Source organism: Phaseolus vulgaris, chromosome 3, assembly GCF_051622355.1.
Source record: "Phaseolus vulgaris cultivar YP4 chromosome 3, ASM5162235v1, whole genome shotgun sequence".
Taxonomy (NCBI): Eukaryota; Viridiplantae; Streptophyta; class Magnoliopsida; order Fabales; family Fabaceae; genus Phaseolus; species Phaseolus vulgaris.
In genome coordinates this window covers 40,248,324-40,257,996 of record NC_143500.1, presented here as the reverse complement: position 1 = coordinate 40,257,996, position 9,673 = coordinate 40,248,324, and positions in this window count along the sequence as shown.

Genomic DNA, 9,673 nt, shown 5'->3' with positions numbered 1-9,673 from the left:
CTTCCACATAAAACACATATTGTATCCCCCAATAAGACTCCCCTTTTATGCAAATTCACCTTAGTTGCTATCCTATTTGATAGGGCCCTCCACACATAAAACTGAGTTGATGGCATAACCTTTAATTTTCAAAGATATTCAAACACTCCTGTTACCCCCTAGATGTTTGGTTAATTAACTTATTGTAAGCAGATTTGACCGAGAAGGTATATGATGAAGGATCATTCCATAATCGTATGTTCTCTTTGTTTGGATATAGTACCACCTGTGATAAGTCTTCCATAAACTCTTCTACCATCGTTCTTTCCCACTCAAACCATTCTTTTCTCCAGCTAAATTTCCACTCCCACCCCTGTGTAGACCAGCTTCCGAATTTACCAATAGTCTTGTCTTTAAGATCAGAATTATTATATATTCTTTCATATCTACCTTTGAGTTGACCATTGGCTAGCCACTCATCTTCCCAGAATTTGATCTTGTCCCCTGATCCAAGTTGCTAAACCATATTTGAATTGACCCAGTTGTCCCCTTGGTCTGAAAGGCTAACCTTGGATAAATCATTCCATCATATGGATTTATACCTATTTCGATTCAATATAAATGAGTTTGTCGTACTCCACAATTCATACTTCGATTCAAGAATGTCCTTCCACAGTCCCTTCTCAGTGGAACCCATTCTCCATATCCATTTTGCCAAGAGTGCCTTATCGAATAAATAAATACTTTTAATACCTAATCTTCCCTCCTCTTTCGTTTTACAAATGTTCTCCCAACTAGTCCAGGCAATTTTCCTCCCTTCTGTTCCCCATTCCCATAGGAAATTCCTTTGTAGTTTTGTGATCTCCTTGCTTACTCCAACCAGGACTTTAAAAAAAGAAAGAAAGAATAGTGGTATGGCATTGATGACAGATTTTATAAGGCAAACTCTACCCGCAAAGGAGAGATTCCTCCCTTTCCATACTGAGAGTTTCTTTCTTATCTTCGATAATACAGGGTCCCAGAAAGAGCACCTAGCCTAATTACCACCAATAGGTAGGCCTAAGTATGTGAATGGTATATCCATTAGGCTGCAATGAAGTATCTCCGAGTATATTTTTACCTCATACCTGTCTACTCCAATTGCTCCTATTTTACTTTTGTGGAAGTTTACTTTGAGACCGGAGCTTAATTCAAAACATCTTAACATAGCCTTGATGCTCAAAATATTTTGTACATTTGATTCACACACAAAGAGAGTGTCATCAGCAAATTGTAGTAGATTCACCTCCACTTTTTTATTCCCAACTTTTAAACCTGAGAACAAGTTTTTTCTTGTCGCTTGTTTTACTAGTCCAGCCAAACCTTGTGCAACAATCAGAAACAAAAAAGGTGCCATCGGATCCCCTTGTCTAAGGCCTCTAGACGGTTTGAATTCTTTTGTCGGGCTACCATTTACCAAAACCGATATAGTGGTTGATTCAAGGCATACTCTAATCCACTGTATCCATTTTTCGCAAAAACCTAATCTACTCATCATGTACATTAGGAACTCCCAACTCACTGAATCGTAAGCCTTTTCGAAGTCAAGTTTTACAACCACCCCACTTTTCCTCCTTCTTTTCAAATCATCCATGACTTCATTCACAACAAGGACACTATCTAATAATCCTCTATTAGATAAAAACGTTGATTATGATCCATCTATCACCTTCTCAATAACTTTTTTGATCCTTCTAGATAATACTTTTGTCAGAATCTTGTACACACATCCTACAAGTGAGATGGGTCTGTACTCTTCAAGAGATTGAGGATTCTCAGACTTTGGTATCAATGTTATGAATGAAGCATTACATCCCTTTGGGATCTTCCCTTCACTGTGAAAATGTTTTACTGCACCCATTACGTCCTTTTCTAACAAACCCCAATACTTTTTGATAAAACTGAATGTCACTCCATCTGGGCCAGGGCTTTTACTACTGTCACAATTCCAGATAGCCTCCTTAATTTCATTATCCTCAAAAGGGTCAGTCAAGAACTTGTTGTCAGAATCTGTTAATTCTTTAAATTCAACATTATCCAACCTAACACCAATATCCTCGACTGCCGACATCTTTTTCTTGTAGAATTCTTTAACCATCTCCTTGACCATACTTGGCTCTTCCACCCATTTATCATAATTATAACAATGTAAACCTTTGATCTCATTCCTCATCCTCCTCCATTTAATTGAAGCATGATAGTACTTAGAATTGGAATCCCCTTTCTTAAACCATAATGCTATTGACTTTTGTTGTAGTAAGGATTCGTTTCTCATATTGATATCTTGTAACTGGCTCAGGAGCTCTCTCCGTTCCCTGATCTTGTTTTCATCTAACTCGTCTTCGTCATCTCTCCTATCAAGCTCTTGTATTTTATTCAAGATTTCCACTTTGAGCTTATCTGTATAGCCGAAAACATCTTTATTCCACCCTTTCAAATCGTTCTTTAGCATTTTTAGCTTCTCTTTTAACACAAGAATTTCATTTCCCTGTACCAAATAACTTCCCCATTTATCTCTAACAAAGTTGTCAAACTCTTTATGTTCCTGCCAAATGTCTAGAAACCTGAATGGTTTTGGTCCCCAATCTGCTAAATTTGCTTTTAGCACCAATGCACAGTGATCAAATACTTGTCTGTCTAAGACATATTGTTTGTTGCCTGGCCAATGTTGCAACCACTCAAAAGTAGTTAAAAATCTGTCAAGTCTACTCTTAGCCTTTCCATTAGGTCTATACCATGTATATTTTCTCCCAATGCAAGGTATATCAACCAACTCCGTACTATCAATGAAATTATTAAAGCCTTGCATTTCTCTCTTGTTACCTCTAGCTTGACTTATCCCCCTCCTTTCCCCTTCATTTCTTATAGCATTGAAATCTCCCAACATGCACCATGAATTGCAAGGTTCCCTTTGTCTGATTCCTTTTAGTTCCTCCCACATTTGCACTTTCAATTGTAAATTACATGAAGAATATACATTTGTAATAACAACAGGAATATTACTCTTCCTAAAAAACCCGACAAAAACTATGAACCATCTATTAATAATATGATTTGAACATTGAAATTTTTTTTGTGCCAAATTGTAAGAATACCACCTGCTCCATTAATTGGTTCGCTGTAAAAATAATCTATATCATTATCCCACCATAACTGACAACAATTATTTAAACTGAAACTTGCTATTTTCACTTCCTGCATGCATACCATTTTGACACCTTCCTTCCTAATTATATCCTTAATATATCTCCACTTTACCGGACTCCCCAAACCTCTCACATTTAAAGATAGTATTCTCATTGATAACCCATTTTTTCCCCGCTTCCCTTTGAGATTTTAAAATTATATCCCTTTTTTCAAGTTCTTCCAGACTTAGCATAATTTTTCCTTCATCCCCACATGTAGCACCTAACTGTTTACCCAATTCCCATAATCTAATCGTTTCTAAGCTTCCACGTTTTTGCCAAAATAAACGATTGCAATTGTTTATAGCCATGTCAGACACAGAGTTACTAATTTGAGATAGGACTGACCTTATATGCTTGCGATCTCTCCATTTGCTATTTTTGCTTGATTCACCCATCCAAAAAACTCTTCTTTCATTTGTGTCGATGGAATTTAAGGACAACACTTCATTGTTTTCCTTCTTTTGTTTTCCTGTTCCTTCCAATACCAAACGAGACTCCTTTTTACTTTGCTCATTGAGTGGTAAATATCTTTCATTTATTCTGTACGATCTCGACCCTGAATGAAGATGGCTCTGTGTGTGATTGTGCTCCGCGGAGGCTGGCACATGATGACGAGGAGATCGCCCTTCCAACGTGGTGTGTGTCGTACGAAGAGAATCCTCCACCTTCGAAATTGAGAGCAATGAAACCACCTCCCTCACTATCTCTTCTTCGCCCGACGACTGAGCATGGCAGGGTAGAAACCCTTGTTTTTGCGTTGCCCAATTCAAGGTGTGCGGTAGTTGAATCCGTTTCTCCTCCATTTCCTCTACTGTGTGGGATTGGAGGGTGGTGATTGCTTCGTTTTGAGTGTGGTGTGCTGATACGACGTCTTTCTGGAGTCGACCGTGAGCATGGTGTGCGACGGCAATTTTTTCATTCTGAGGTTGCCCACTCTGTTCAGTCTCTTCCAAAACGTTAATTCTTTCTATGTTAACTGAGCTTCCCAGCAATCCAATCCGAACTGAGTCCTCCACCCTTCTAGTAATTGGGCTTGAATTATAATCTGACTCAAAGTGATTTTGTAACTTGCACCCCCTTTCGCATCCGCTAAGTGTGTCTGGTTCGAAACACATTGGGCCATTTCTAAAGGCCCATTTTTCTTTGCCTTGTCAGCCCTGCTTATAGCCGTTGATGTTGCAGACCCTACGTTTTCCTTCTTGGTGATTAGACAGCAATTAGGTGCAGATGTAGCCCCTAGGGGTTTTGCCGGAAAAGTGTCACAGCAGTGTATCGGTGATAATGGTACAGATCGCCGACGGTCCTGTTCAAGCGGTGGTTTTGTCTTGCTCATTTCCACCGTTTTTTCCTCCTCTTCAATCTTTCTTGCATCTTCAAAGGCCCCATTCTCCGAACAACCTGATGCATGCGACGTCATTGAATCTGCTTCAGAATCAGCTCCATCAGATTTTCCGCCCCAGTGACATTGACAAAGATTGTATTCAGGAACTGTGCATTCTTCCTCCATTGATACCTGATACAGGACTTCGTTGATTCTCATATAACTGGTTATCTTTGCCTCACAACCCACTGTTACTCTAACTTTAAATCTTGCATACTCTAATTCGTCCAAAGACATTGTTGCTTCATCTACCTCAACCAGAGTTCCTAGTAACGCAGCAATGTGTTTAAAGCACTCAGTATTCCATAGCTTCACTGGCAATCCTCTGCATCTCACCCAAACCAATTTATCCACCGCTACAAATTGATCTTCCCATGGGATAATGGTATCAAACAAATCTTCGAACCACTATTTGTTTTCCTCTATAGCTTCTTTAATCTTCATTTCGTTTTCGCCCATCAAAAGAACATGAAAACCGCCCAGAAATTTAATCTTTATGAAACTGAGGCCTCCCAGAATAAAGCTTTCATTCAAACCTGATACTTTGGTTAGATCCGAGACCCTCCCAATATAACATTGTTTTAACCATTCTCTTGGTGTTTCTTCCACTTTAAAGTGTATAGCATTTATATTTGACCTGTTCAAAGAATGTTCTCTGTTTCTGACTCCATTGTTGACCACATTTGCGTAAGAATTTTTTCCTTTTACCCTCCATTCATTTTTAACCACTTTCTCTTATTCTAATTCCTTCTCTTTCAGCTTTTCATTCCATTCCTTTCTTGTTTCTGCTGACTTGTTATATTTCGGTCTATTAGCATATAGTTTCCAGCTTCCAATCCATATTGTGTTCAACTGGTTCTCCAATTCTCTAATATTTTGTACTCCCTGGAATCTAACAAAACCAAACCTTTGCATCTTGATGTTCAATCTTCTAGATATAAAAATATCACTCACCCTCCCCATCTTCTAAAAATCTTCCACAAATCTGTTTCTTTGAGATCAAAGGGAAAGTTAGAGAAGAAGAAAGGAGTACCCTCTGTTCTTAGACATTTGCATTCAAGTTTCACTCTATCTCTACTGGTGTAGCTACAAAAAAATCAAGCGACCATTAAAATATTTTAATTTAAACATAATAGTAACATTTTACGTTTATTAATTTATTTTCATTAACCTTTAAAATTTAAAAAGGAGAAGGAAATACTAATAAGTTTTTTCCATGTTTGAAAAACATATAATTAAGAGATTGAAAATTGAAAAATTACTAGAAAAATTTATTGAAAATAGAGTTGAAGCTGTATTCGACATTATGAATGAATATTTATATCTTTGTCAATTTCATTTGATCTCTATTTTTTTCTAATTATGTTTTGCATCATGTAAAAAATTAAGTTATTATTTTTTATATATTTATTTCAATTGAATGTGATACATAAAAAACATTTCAATCTAATAATAATGGTGAAAAAGTACATATAATTAAGTTTTGGTAATTTTTTTTTTTTTTTTGTGTTTTTATATAATTCTTTTAATTGAAGATCATGCATAAAAACATTTCAATCTAATAATCATGGTGAAAAGGGCATATGTAAATTTAATCTATCTTCTTTTTACAATAAGAAAAACTAAAAATATATCGATTTGTTATCCTAACTAAAAAATAAAGTATTGTAACTTTTTCTTATTTGTTTGTTTTTAAGTTTACGATCTAAGTACATGTTAATTTTGCAATCAGTTTTTTACAACAACAAAAAATCAATTAATTATTTTTTTAAATCAGTTTTCTATGTCGTCTATCATGATGTCGGCCATATATATTGAATTATATAAAGATGTTTATCGAATTTTAATATTATTATAATCTTAAAAACATATCGAATTCATTTTCTAATTGTAACATATTGTATGATTAAATAATGTATATAATAACATGAAAAAAACTTAAGTACTTCATCATTTTTAAAGTTATTACAGATTTTTGGTGTATATATACATATATAATAAACATTAAATTCTCAAACATATATATAATTCCTACAAAATTCTAATGTCTCGTTTCTTAATCAATCCTTAAATATATCTATTTTCGTATAAAAAATATGATTATATCAAAATAATAAATAATTAAAAATAAAAATATGAATTAATATTTTAATTAGACATATAATACAAATAATATTAATAATAGTTATTTTAAAATATTTCATATCAAAGATTATTTATTTCTAAAATGCATAATATAATTAAACCATTCATTTTTAAAAGATTAATATTAATTTTAACACCGATGTTAATATCTCTCAAAATCACATTGTAACATTCCTATTTTTTTTTACCCATATATAATAAAATAAAAGTAAAACAAGTAATATGTAATTATATGTACGACTATCTCAAAAATATATCTTTTTCATAGGAATTTTAATATATACATCAACTGAATAACTTCATCTGTGTGATTCCATTATATTAGTAGTGTCATGTTTCATTACGGGCCTGACAAATCAATACACCCTAACAAAATCTCAACATAGTATTTCCTTACCTGCAAATATTATGTCTTGACCACACTTTCACAATTCTATATCTCATGTAACATATCAATCTATACATATATATTTGATTTCTAAACCAAAATCATTTAAAATCAAATAACCAATTCTCATCAAACATTTCAATTGAATTAATTCAACAAACTATTCAAATACATTCAATAACTCATTTAATTCCAAACTCATATATATTCTATAACATCTATTATATCTACACTTTCACATTTCAATCTCAAACAAATCCCAATCTACTAAAAAACAATAAATTCTGCAAGAAAATTTGAGACTGATGACCACGTCACCCCCACATCCAGATCTTCTAACCTAAGACTCTATTGGCAATTTAAACTAGCTTCCCTTACCTGAACTTGAACAGATGCTTCCTAAGAGTTCCAAACTACCAAAAGCTCAAGGGCAGCCTAACCTGCACCACAAAGTCCTGATAAAAAATCTAACTATACCACTGGGACCCTGAGCTAACAAAGACTATTTCTGAAGTTAAAAGCATCACATGCAAGCTTAAACTAAAGACAAACCTAACCAAATCAAAACTAACTCAAAGGAAAAGGAACCAAGAATGAACTTACTCTATTTGAGATTTTGATTGGGCAATCTTGTAGAGTTCATTGCTAGGAGTCCAATAGTAGACTCCGATCGTCAAACTAATGAGTGAGGAGGTCAAAACCTTAAAGAGAAGGCAGAAGAGAAGAAAATGGAATTTTTAGAGAGATGATGGTTCTTTTAAAATGAAACCTGAATAACTGAATTTCTATTTATATATTCTTTTAAATTTAATAATAAAATATTCATGTGTCATTTTAATTATACCATTTCTATTCTAAAATTATTTTTCTCAATCCTTACCCACATTAAAGTCCAACAATTATGTACTATAGATATATATAACTATCTCAAATGACATTGTTCTCATTTACAAATTTGTTTTATAGATTTTTACTTGAATATAAGTGATTTTCACTTTCAATTTAATGGACAAAACTTTTATCATTCTTCACCACATGATATATTAAACATTTTTTTTTATTTGAATCACTGTATTATATTCAATTTCCTAATTTAATATTTATATAATTAATAAAACAATATATTATTTTTATATTATATATAATATTTATCAACTTAAAAACATATCAATTTCAAACTAGTTGTTACGAAGTGGACTTTAAGCCTAACTCAACCCCATAAAACCAGCTCAATAAGGTGAGGTTTGCACCCACTTATATACAATGAAAGGATATTATGGGTGGTCCGATAGCGGGTGGCACGATAGGCCCAACACAAACACTCGCTAGGATAGGCTCGAAATGGCTCTGATACCATGTTACGAAGTGGACTTTAAGCCTAACTCAACCCCATAAAACCGGCTCAATGAGGTGAGGTTTGCACCCACTTATATACAATGAAAGGCTCTAATCTCTAGTCAATGTGAGATCTCCAACACTAGTTTATAATAAAATTTATAACTTAAAAAAAATTACATATATATAATACTTTGTTTGGATGATGAGTTGTCTCGCGAGAAAAAAAATAAAAAATATATTTCGCTTGTCTCATTTTTATTTGCAAAAATAAATCACCTGATAGAAATATACCATTGAATGTAAAACCTTATTTAATATTAAAGACTCAATTCAAAACTCATATTGTCTCAATTAATTCAAAACTCGTATATCACTAGTTCAAAATTATTACTTCAAATCTAAAGACAACATAACATCATCATAATCTAAATGTAAAAAATTTAAGCCAATGGTCAATAATGCCATATATAGTCAAAATTATAAAATCACAATTTTCATATCTTGAAATCATGCAACTAAATAGCTTGTTCATTTGATACCAATATTATTTGTTCACGAATAAGCTAACAAACAAGTCTAAGATGGAACTCAAGTGAGTATAACATTAATTCAATTTAAAACATTCAATTTTCAACTTAATACCTCACTTTATACAAATACAAATCTTCAAATCAATTGAATTAAATTAAGTTTATCGTCTCTAAAAATAAAACAAAAGATTTTTAACTCCTATTTACTTTTAGCGATCGAAAAAACTCATATGTACTCTAAAGTAAGAAATAAGAAAAAAGTGTGATAAACGAAAAAAATAAGGTAAATATAAAAAACAAATAACAATGATATTTTCTCTATAAAATTGCAAGAAATGCTAAATAAAATTATGTATAAAGATATAATTAATTAAATTTTTAATACAATAAATTTCTATTAATAATTATATTTTGCAAAAAAAATATTAAATTAAGAAAGTTTTTGTTATATTATAATAAAAGGAATAATAAAAATAAATATATCAAAATAATTAATAAAATAAAATATATAAATTTAATATTTTGGTAATATATGTTTTATATTATAAAATTAAATAATTTAGATTTCATGTTTTATAAATTAATTTATTTTGATATACTATCATTTTGAAGTATAAAGTTTTGTTTATTAAGATTTAATAATAAGTTTTATTTCAATTTTAAATTTATATCTATATAAAATTAT